Consider the following 12,671-nt stretch of genomic DNA (forward strand, 5'->3'; position numbering starts at 1 on the left):
CATCAAAACTTGGGGAAAAAATATCATCTTCATCAAACATAGCTTCCCCAAGCTTGTGCCTTTGCCTGTCATTAGCATAATGGATATTCAAAGAATTCATACTAACAACATTTCAATCATGCTCATCATTGCTATCAACATTCTAACACTTTGGCACAATTTTCCTTTCCATCATACTCACGAAAGATATTAAAAAGATGAAGCGTATGAGGCAAACTCAATTCCATATTTTTTGTAGTTTTCTTTTATAAACTAAACTAGTGCTAAAACAAGAAACAAAAAGATTCGATTGCAAGATCTAAAGATATACCTTCAAGCGCTAACCTCCCCGGCAACGGTGCCAGAAAAGAGCTCGACGTCTACTACACAACCTTCTTCTTGTAGACATTGTTGGGCCTCCAAGTGCATAGGTTTGTAGGACAGTAGCAAATTTCCCTCAAGTGGATGACCTAATGTTTATCAATCCGTGGGAGGCGTAGGATGAAGATGGTCTCTCTCAAACAACCCTGCAACCAAATAACAAAGAGTCTCTTGTGTCCCCAACACACCCAATACAATGGTAAATTGTATAGGTGCATTAGTTCGGCGAAGAGATGGTGATACAAGTGCAATATGGATGGTAGATAAAGGTTTTTGTAATCTGAAAATATAAAAACAGCAAGGTAACTAATGATAAAAGTGAGCACAAACGGTATTGCAATGCTAGGAAACAAGGCCTAGGGTTCATACTTTCACTAGTGCAAGTTCTCTCAACAATAATAACATAATTGGACCACATAACTATCCCTCAACATGCAACAAAGAGTCACTCCAAAGTCAATAATAGCGGAGAACAAACGAAGAGATTATTATAGGGTACGAAACCTCCTCAAAGTTGTCCTTTCTGATCGATCTATTCAAGAGTCCGTAGTAAAATAACATGAAGCTATTCTTTCCGTTCGATCTATCATAGAGTTCGTACTAGAATAACACCTTAAGACACAAATCAACCAAAACCCTAATGTCACCTATATACTCCATTGTCACCTCAAGTATCCGTGGGTATGATTATATGATATGCATCACACAATCTCAGATTCATCTATTCAAACCAACACAAAGTACTTCAAAGAGTGCCCCAAAGTTTCTACCGGAGAGTCAAGACGAAAACATGTGCCAACCCCTATGCATAGGTTCATGGGCGGAACCCGCAAGTTGATCACCAAAACATACATCAAGTGGATCAATAGAATACCCCATTGTCACCACGGGTATCCCACGCAAGACATACATCAAGTGTTCTCAAATCCTTAAAGACTCAATCTGATAAGATAACTTCAAAGGGAAAACTCAATCCATTACAAGAGAGTAGAGGGGGAGAAACATCATAGGATCCAAATATAATAGCAAAGCTCGTGATACATCAAGATCGTACCACCTCAAGAACACAAGAGAGAGAGGGAGAGGGAGAGTGAGACAGAGAGAGAGAGAGATCAAACACATAGCCACTGGTACATACCCTCAACCCCGAGGGAGAACTACTCCCTCCTTGTCATGGAGAGCATCGGGATGACGAAGATGGCCACCAGAGAGGGATTCCCCCTCCGGCAGGGTGCAGGAACGGGTCTAGATTGGTTTTTGGTGGCTACGGAGGCTTCTGGCGGCGGAACTCCCGAACTATTGTGCTCCTCGAAGTTTTTAGGGTATATGGGTATATATAGGAGGAAGAAGTACGTCGGTGGATCTCCGGGCTGTCCACGAGGCAGGGGGGCGCGCCCCCACCCTCGCGGGCAGCCCGGGACTCTCCTGGTCCATCTCCGATACTCTGTGGGCTTCTTCTGGTCCAAAAATAAGTTCCGTGAAGTTTCAGGTCAATTGGACTCCGTTTGATTTTCCTTTTCCGCGATACTCTAAAACAAGGAAAAACAGAAACTGGCACTCGGCTGTAGGTTAATAGGTTAGTCCCAAAATTCATATAAAATAGAATATAAATGCATATAAAACATCCAAGGTTGATAATATAATAGCATGGAACAATAAAAAATTATAGATACATTGGAGACATATTATGCCTCCAACAACTCGATGAGAACTTGAGTCGGCGGGCGCGCAGAGCCACCAGCACCAACCGCCGCCGCAGCCATTGAGCTAGGGGTCATGGCCGCGGCGGCTGATGAACCGAGCATCGGTTGTGTACCAGCCATGAAAACCGCAACTCTGTTCACCGGCTCGTAGGGGTCCAGAATACTATCACCATCGGAATAGCCCTCAAGCCGGCCGTCTTGAAGTTGATACAATGAGTTGGTCTCGCCTGTGGACGACTCACCATCAGAATAGATGGTCGTCTCACCGCCAGATACAGATCCATCCTCAATTTCTGCCACATGGATAAAACCAACAAAGGCACGCTTCATGGTGGGTTGAACCCGGGCAGGCCGTTCACGTTGAGCCGTCTCGATGATGTTGGTGCAGATGTCCGGCTGAGGGCCCGGTTCGCCGATCCTGCCAATGAAGACATGGATTCCGCCGAAGGGGACCCGACGCCTGTACTCGACTGAGCCATCCTCGGGGCCCAGCCTACATCGTCGATGTAGAGTTTTCCGCGATGACTCTTGGTCATCCGGCCCATAGCGTATCCCTTCATCCCTTCAAAGCTGCCCTTTAAGAACTCGAAACCACCATGCGCTGGCCCCATGGTGGGCGCCAACTGTCGTGGAATTGTCAGGGTAGATGTCCTAGCGGAAGGACTTAGTCATGGAGCCATCGCAACTAGGTTAGCTTAAAGGAGTTAAACGGGACAAAGGACACAAGAATTTATACTTGTTCGGCCCCTTGCTATGAAGGTAAAAGCCTAATCCAGTTAAGGTGGTATTGCTTGGGTTTCGATTACAAGGGAGGGAATATGCTAAACCTAGCTTTCGATCTCTCTTGTTTCTTGTCCCTAAACCGCCGCCGGGCCATCCCTTTATATACACAGGTTGACGCCCAGCGGCTCATGGAGTCCCGGCCGGCTTATACAATGTGTCCGCCTCGGTGACTAATTACACATGCCTTACAATACAAGTTACACGTTGATACGTCTCCATCGTATGTACTTTTCCAAACACTTTGGCCCTTGTTTTGTACTCTAACTTGCATAATTTGAATGGAACTAACCCGGACTGACGCTGTTTTCAGCCGAATTGCCATGGTGTTATTTTTGTGCAGAAATAAAAGTTCTCGGAATGACCTAAAAAGCAACAAAGAATATTTTTGGAATATATAAAAAATACTGGCGAACGAATCCACGTCAGGGGGCCCAGACCTTGTCCATGAGGGTGGGGGCGCGCGTACACCCCTAGGCGCGCCCCAGCCTCGTGGGCCCCCTGATGCTCCACCGACCTCAACTCCAACTCCATATATTCACTTTCGGGGAGAAAAATCAAGGAGAAGTATTCATCGCATTTTACGATACGGAGCCGCCGCCAAGCCCTAAACTCTCTCGGGAGGGCTGATCTGGAGTCCGTTCGAGGCTTCAGAGAGGGGAATCCGTCGCCATCGTCATCATCAACCTTCCTCCATCACCAATTTCATGATGCTCACCGCCGTGCTTGAGTAATTCCATCGTAGGCTTGTTGGACGGTGATGGGTTGGATGATATTTATCATGTAATCGAGTTAGTTTTGTTAGGGTTTGATCCCTAGTATCCACTATGTTCTGAGATTGATGTTGCTATGACTTTGCTATGCTTAATGCTTGTCACTAGGGCCCAAGTGCCATGATTTCAGATCTGAACCTATTATGTTTTCATGAATATATATGAGTTCTTGATCCTATCTTGCAAGTCTATTGTCACCTATTATGTGTTATGATCCGTTAACCCCGAAGTGACAATAATCGGGATATTTACCGGTGATGACCGTAGTTTGAGGAGTTCATGTATTCACTATGTGTTAATGCTTTGGTCTGGTACTCTATTAAAAGGAGGCCTTAATATCCCGTAGTTTCCTATAGGACCCCGTTGCCACGGGATGGTAGGACAAAAGATGTCATGCAAATTCTTTTCCATAAGCACGTATGACTATATTCGGAATACATGCCTACATTACATTGATGAACTGGAGCTAGTTCTGTGTCACCCTATGTTATAACTGTTGCATGATTGATCGCATCCAACATAATTATCCATCACTGATCCAATGCCTACGAGCTTTTCATATATTGTTCTTCGCTTATTTACTTGTCTGTTGCTACTATTACAATCACTACAAAACCAAAACTGCTACCGTTACTTTTGCCACCGTTACCACTACTACCATATTACTTTTCTACTAAATACTTTGCTGCATATATTAAGTTTCCAGGTGTGGTTGAATTGACAACTCAGCTGCTAATACTTGAGAATATTCTTTGGCTCCCCTTGTGTCGAATCAATAAATTTGGGTTGAATACTCTACCCTCAAAAACTGTTGCGATCCCCTATACTTGTGGGTTATCAAGACTATTTTCTGGCGCCGTTGCCGGGGAGCATAGCTCTATTCTTTGAGTCACTTGGGATTTATATCTGCTGGTCACTATGAAGAACTTGAAAGATCAAAGAACCAAGATTTTTCCCTCAACTACGAGGGGAGGTAAGGAACTGCCATCTAGCTCTACACTTGATTCACCTTCTGTTTTGAGTAAACTTGCGACACCTACACATGCTATAGATTCTGATATTGCATGTTCTTGATGATGCCACTTCTGCTTTGCATGATACTTATGATGGAACTACTTATATTCTTGATACTACTGTGTCACTAGGTGAATTTCTTGATGAAAAACTTGCTAGGGTTAGAGAGAATGAAATTATTGATACTGATAATATTGATGAAAGTGATGATGAAGATTCTCCCCTAGATATGAATTGCTTGTTGTGCCTGAGGGTTATGTTATGGATGAAGAAACTGCTAGAGACTTCTTAGCTTGCAATGATATATCTGATTTTAAGAAATTATTAGCTAAGCTTAAAGAAAAGTCCTTGAATGCTAGAATGAAATATGACCCTGCTTTTGCTACTTCACCTATCTTTATTACTGATAAGGATTATGATTTCTCTGTCGATCCTGAGTTAATTACTTTGGTTGAATCTGATCCTTTCTATGGCTATGAATCTAAAACTGTTGTGGCACATCTTACTAAATTAAATGATATAGCCACCCTGTTCACTAATGATGAGAAAACTCGCTATTACTTTATCCTTAAGTTATTCCCATTCTCATTAAAGGGTGATGCTAAAACATGGTTTAATTCTCTTGATCCTGGTTGTGTGTGTAGTCCCCAGGATATGATTTATTACTTCTCTGCTAAATATTTCCCCGCTCATAAGAAACAAGATGCTTTAAGAGAAATATATAATTTTGTGCAAATTGAAGAAGAGAGCCTCCCACAAGCTTGGGGGAGGCTTCTCCAATTACTTAATGCTTTGCCTGATCATCCTCTCAAGAAAAATGAAATACTTGATATCTTTTATAATGGACTAACCGATGCTTCTATAGACTACCTGGATAATTGTGCTGGTTGTGTTTTCAGGGAAAGAACTATTGATCAAGCTGAATTGCTATAGAATAATATGTTGACTAATGAAAATAATTGGACACTTCCTGAACCAACTCCTAAGACAACTCCAAAGAAAAGAGGTATTCTATTTCTCAGTCCTGAAGATATGCAAGAGGCAAAGAAATCTATGAAACAAAAAGTTATTAAAGATAAAGATGTGAAGAATTTACCACCTATTGAAGAAATACATGGTCTTGATAACCCGAGACAGGTAGTAAAGGTAAATTCTCTCTATAGATTTGATGAAGGTGATATTCCTCATCATAAGTTTGCTGCCAGTGCTTAGATGATTTTGATAATTTTATTGTTAAACAAGAAAACTTCAATGCTTATGTTGGTAGAAAATTGAAACACAATGCTGATATGCTTGAACACTTGAGTGATTATATGTCTAGAGTTAAAGATGAACTTAAACTTATTAGTAAACATGCTTCTATGGTTACCACTCAAGTAGAACAAGTACTTGAGGCTCAGAATGATTTGCTCAATGAATTAAATAATAAGAAAAATGATAATGTTGTTAGAGTTATGACTAGAGGTGGTAAAATGACTCAGGAACCTTTGTATCCTGAGGGCCACCCTAAGAGAGTTGAGCAAGATTCTCAGAGAACTAATATTGATGCACCTAGTTCTTCTAAGAAGAAGAAAAAGAAAAATGATAGGACTTTGCATGCTTCTAGTGAACCTGTTGTTGACACACCTGAGAATCCCAATGATATTTCTATTTCTGACGCTGAAACACAATCTGGTAATGAACATGAACCTAGTGATAATGTTAATGATGATGTTCATGTTGATGATCAACCTAGCAATGATAATGATGTAGAGATTGAACCTGCTGTTGATCTTGATAACCCACAATCAAAGAATCAACGTTATGATAAGAGAGACTTTGTTGCTAGGAAGCACGGTAAGGAAAGAGAACCATGGGTTTAGAAACCCATGCCTTTTCCTCCTAAACCATCCAAGAAAAAGGATGATAAGGATTTTGAGCGCTTTGCTAAAATGATTAGACCTATCTTTTTGCGTATACGTTTGACTGATATGCTTAAAATGAATCCTTATGCTAAGTACATGAAGGATATTGTTACTAATAAAAGAAAGATACCGGAAGCTGAAATTTCCCCCATGCTTGCTAATTACACTTTTAAGGGTGGAGTACCAAAGAAACTTGGAGTTCCAGGAGTACCAACTATACCATACTCCATTAACAGAAACTATGTTAAAACTGCTTTATGTGATCTTGGAGCTGGTGTTAGTGTTATGCCTCTCTCTTTATATCGAAGACTTGATTTGAATAAGTTGACACCCACTGAAATATCTTTGCAAATGGCTGATAAATCAACTGCTATAACGGTCGGTATTTGTGAGGATGTGCCTGTTGTGGTTGCAAACGTTACTATTTTAATGGACTTTGTTATTCTTGATATTCCCGAGGACGATAGTATGTCGATTATCCTTGGTAGACCCTTTTCGAATACTGTAGGGGCTGTTATTGATTGCAACAAAGGCAATTTCACTTTTCATGTTAATGGTAATGAGCATACGGTACACTTTCCGAGGAAACAACCTCAAGTCCACAGTATCAATTCTATTGGAAAATTTTCAACAATCACTATTGGAGGTTTTGTATTTCATCTTCCTACTATCAAGAAGAAATATGATATTCTTATTGTTGGGGATGTGCATATCCCCGTTGAGGTAACTTAGTGTTATTCGAAAATTCTCCGGTTTCATGCGATTCGGGAAGAGTTTGTTAACAAGACTTGATCAACCTTGTTAGTGGATTCCTTTTGATGAGCATGAGATGGATGAATTTAGAAAACACAACTCTCTATACCCTCTTTTTACATTCTGCTATTTATATTAAATAAAGAAAAAATAGTATTTTCTGTCTGTTTTCTGAATTATCCTTGGAATAAAAAATACCCCAAAAATAGAAGTTCTCCAAATGCCAAGAAAATGAAATATGATTTTTTTAGAATATTTGAGGATTTTAGGCACTGAGAACACAGCAGGGGGAGCAGCCACGTGCCCACGAGGGTAGAGGGTGCGCCCACCCCCTGGGCGTGCCCCTTGCCTCGTGGACCCCACATGGGTCCCCTCCACTTATCCTTGCACCCACACACTTCCTCTTGCTCCAGAAAAAATTATCCACCAGGCCATCCATGGGCATAGACCAACTTACGCCAAAAGCCTAAGCTTGGGGGAGTACGTATTCCTCATCGACATTACATTCATGTTCACAGACTCATGCCAATTGTTAGTGCTCATACTTTTTCATTGTATCATCCATGCTAGTTTAATTTCTTTTTAAGCTTTCTTCTTGTGCGTTTGAAAAATCTTAAGAAAACCAAAAAAATAGTTGTAGATTTTAGCTAGTTTACTTTCCATGCCTGTAGTAGTAATTAAAAGAAAACCCAAAAAGATTTCTCATTCTTCTTTTGCTTGTTGGGAGCTTTCCCGTGTAAATAGTTTTGTTCCTTTCCTTTTCTTTGGAGGTTGAGAGGAGAAGACCATGATGAAAATGTTAAAGTGGCTCTTATATGGATTATTGTTGATCTAACAAAGAGCCCATATTACCTTGTCTTCTCTCTTGAATTGAAATGAATTTAGCGTAAGCCGGCCGTCCAAACAGAGCATGATAAGGGCTCTTAATTTTAACCACTTCGAATGTCAGCGTCTCAGACCTAGAATCATACTCATCCCCAAAGGCAACCTCCGAAGATATCTTACCTACTGGATATGCCGACTTACCACGCACCACACCGTGAAAAACAGTGTTTGACGGCATAAGATTCTTGTCGGTCAGTCCCATGCGACGGAAAGTTTCATAGTAAAGGATATTGACGCTGCTACCTCCATCCAAGAGCACTTTAGTGAACTTGTATACTCCAACCTGAGGTGCCACCACCAGCGCCAACTGACCTGGATCATCAACCCGGGGCGGGTGATCCTCACGGCTCTAGAGAATAGGGTGTTCAGACCATCGCAAGTAACGGGGCACTGCCGGCTCAACGGCGTTCAGTGCCCTTTTTATGTAGCTTCTGATCCCGTTTACATAAAATCGTGGTGAAGACGTGGTACTACCCACTATTCAATTGTTTCGGGTTACTCTGATAACCAGACTGCTACTGATTCCCCTGATTATTCTGTTGATTGTAACCGCCCTGATTGCCTTGCCCTTGAAAACCGGAATTCGAACCGTCGCCTCCATGACCCGGACCATGAGAGCCGGATCCTGAACCGCCATTAGGGCCATGGTTATTCTGGAAAAGATGGGAACTCTCAAACTCTTTCATGGTAAAATAATCCTTCCACAAATGGGCAGACGACCTCTCCTGTGTTTCGTGCCTCGAACACGGCTGATTCATTATTGCCTCGAGGTCGAGTTTTCCCCCTCCAGACTGAGCCGGCCTCCCCTTGCGATGTTGGTTATTATTCCACGCACCAGTGTTGGACATGAAGTCTAAATTTCCATCAGCTCTGTGCTTACCATTACCACCCTAGCTGGCCGGGTTGTACTGCTGTCCCTTCATGATGCTACTCTTCTTTCCCTTGCCCGTCCTTTCGTCATCAGACTCGGGGTCCTTGGTACTATCAGAGTCGGCATACTTGACAAGGGCTGCCATGAGGTCCCCCATGTCACCGCAATGGCGCTTAAGTCACCCAAGCTTCTATTTAAGAGGGAGGAAACGACAATTTTTCTCCAACATTAAAACTGCTAAGCCGACATTGATATTATCTGATGAGTGTATGATAGTTGAGACCCGGTGCACCCAGTTGGTTGTTGACTCGCCTTCTCCTTGGACACAAGACACCAAATCCACAATCGGCATAGGCTGCTTGCACGTATCTTTAAAGTTTTGAATAAACCGGGCCTTCAGCTTCGCCCACGACCTGATGGAGTTGGCGGGCAGTCCCTTTATACAAGTATGAGACGGCCCTTCTAACATCATGGTGAAATACTTAGCACACGCAGCCTCACTAACATCCAACATCTCCATGGCCATCTCATAACTTTCAACCCAAGCCTCAGGAGGTTGATCTGCTGTGCAATTAGGCACCTTGCGAGGACCCTTGAAATCCTTGGGCAAGCACTCGTTACGCAGAGCCGGCACTAAACAGGGCACACCCAAGGTCTTAGAGGTTACGACTGTTTCCATCGAGGTTGTCGGGTAAACTAGAGACAGTCGATGAGCCGCTTGCTGAGCCGCCAGCTCGGCCTCCTGATGCGCCCTGCCCTAATCCACCAGGGTCTGAGCATTGGCACCACCGCGCGCTGGGTTTCGGCGCTGTTCACTGCTTGAGACCGCTGGTTCGTCAATGTGCCTACTGTAACTACGGCTTGGCCGAGAGGTTGAGTGGATCCGCTCACGACTGTAAGAATAAGCCGCCTGCTGAGCCACGACCGTCTTAAAAAGTTCCCTGGCCCGCCGTGTCTCTACCGCTGCTGGGGACTCGCCTTCAACTAGTAGAGCTGCCAATCGTGATGCCTAAGCAATCATATTGTCCAAAGGGTTAAAATAATGACCCGGTGGTGTCGAAACATGATGAGGTGGAATATTGTTCATGCGCTGAAACAGAGCTCTGGCTCCAGGCGCTTCTACCGTCCGGTTTACTGCCGGCGGATCACTAGTCCCTGCTCCAAGCGTGTTAAAGAGGTTTCTTGGCTCATAAACCGGGGGTAGATGACTCCGGTGTCTCCTTCTCATGACCTCATTTGAAGCATTCTGATCCAACGTGAGCCGGAAGGAATCGACTTGGATTCGCTATGCCTGTGCGTCCAAAGAGGCCCGTTCTACAACCATCCTGGTGTTCTCAGCCGGCAGGTCTTCCTTAGCTTGAGCGATCTCATCTCGCAACTTAGCCACATCCACCTTATGCTGATCTTGGTTGTCCTGGGTTACCTCCACCCCCATCAAATTTGCCAGTGCCTTGATGTCTACTACACAACCTTCTTCTTGTAGACGTTGTTGGGCCTCCAAGTGCAGAGGTTTGTAGGACAGTAGCAAATTTCCCTCAAGTGGATGACCTAAGGTTTATCACTCCGTGGGAGGCGTAGGATGAAGATGGTCTCTCTCAAACAACCCTGCAACCAAATAACAAAGAGTCTCTTGTGTCCCCAACACACCCAATACAATGGTAAATTGTATAGGTGCATTAGTTCGGCGAAGAGATGGTGATACAAGTGCAATATGGATGGTAGATAAAGGTTTTGGTAATCTGAAAATATAAAAACAGCAAGGTAACTAATGATAAAAGTGAGCACAAACGGTATTGCAATGCTAGGAAACAAGGCCTAGGGTTCATACTTTCACTAGTGCAAGTTCTCTCAACAATAATGACATAATTGGACCACATAACTATCCCTCAACATGCAACAAAGAGTCACTCCAAAGTCACTAATAGAGGTGAACAAACGAAGAGATTATGGTAGGGTATGAAACCACCTCAAAGTTATCCTTTTTGATCGATCTATTCAAGAGTCCGTAGTAAAATAACATGAAGCTATTCTTTCCGTTCGATATATCATAGAGTTCGTACTAGAATAACACCTTAAGACACAAATCAACCAAAACCCTAATGTCACCTATATACTCCATTGTCACCTCAAGTATCCGTGGGTATGATTATATGATATGCATCACACAATCTCAGATTCATCTATTCAAACCAACACAAAGTACTTCAAAGAGTGCCCCAAAGTTTCTACCAGAGAGTCAAGACGAAAACATGTGCCAACCCCTATTCATAGGTTCATGGGTGGAACCCGCAAGTTGATCACCAAAACATACATCAAGTGGATCAATAGAATACCCCATTGTCACCACGGGTATCCCATGCAAGACATACATCAAGTGTTATCAAATCCTTAAGGACTCAATCCAATAAGATAACTTCAAAGGGGAAACTCAATCCATTACAAGAGAGTAGCGGGGGAGAAACATCATAGGATCCAAATATAATAGCAAAGCTTGCGATACATCAAGATCGTACCACCTCAAAAACACGAGAGAGAGAGAGAGATCAAACACATAGCTACTGGTACATACCCTCAGCCCCGGGGGAGAACTACTCCCTCCTCGTCATGGAGAGCACCAGGATGATGAAGATGGCCACCGGAGAGGGATTCCCCCTCTGGCAGGGTGCCGGAATGGGTCTAGATTGGTTTTCGGTGGCTACGGAGGCTTCTGGCGGCGGAACTCCCGATCTAGGTTTCTTTCTGGAAGTAGTCGAATAATTATGAAACTATGTGAAGACTCTCTAACATTTAAGAATTTCAGATCTTAGTATTTTATTCAAACAACAAGCAAAACTAAATAAAATAAAATGATGCTCCAAGCAAAACACATATCATGTGGTAAATAAAAATATAACTCCAAGTAAAGTTACCGATGAACGAAGACGAAGGAGGGGATGCCTTCTCGGGCATCCCCAAGCTTAGGCTTTTGGTTGTCCTTGAATATTACCTTGGGTTTCCTTGGGAATCCCCAAGCTTAGGCTCTTTCCACTCCTTGTTCAATAATCCATCGAATCTTTACCCAAAACTTGAAAACTTCACAACACAAAACTTAATAGAAAACTCATAAGCTCCGTTAGTATAAGAAAATAAATCACCACTTAGGTACTGTTGTGAACTCATTCTAAATTTATATTGCTGTAATATCTATTGTATTCCAACTTATCTATGGTTCATACCCTGCGATACTACTCATAGATTCATCAAAATAAGCAAACAACACATCGAAAACAGAATCTGTCAAAAACAGAACAGTCTGTAGTAATCTGGATCAAATGTATACTTCTGGAACTCATAAAATTCTAAACTAAAATGCTGGACGTGATGAATTTATATATTAATCATATGAAAAAATAATTAACTAAATAGCACTCTCCGATAAAAAATGGCAGCAATTCTCATGAGCGCTAAAGTTTCTATTTTTTACAGCATGATCGCAAAGACTTTCCCCAAGTCTTCCCAAAGGTTCTACTTGGCACAAACACTAACTAAAACAAAAAAACCACATCTAAACAGAGGCTAGATGAATTATTTATTACTAAACAGGAGCAAAAAGCAAAGAACAAGAATAGGATTGGGTTGCCTCCCAACA

This window comes from Triticum aestivum, chromosome 4A, assembly GCF_018294505.1.
Source record: "Triticum aestivum cultivar Chinese Spring chromosome 4A, IWGSC CS RefSeq v2.1, whole genome shotgun sequence".
NCBI lineage: Eukaryota > Viridiplantae > Streptophyta > Magnoliopsida > Poales > Poaceae > Triticum > Triticum aestivum.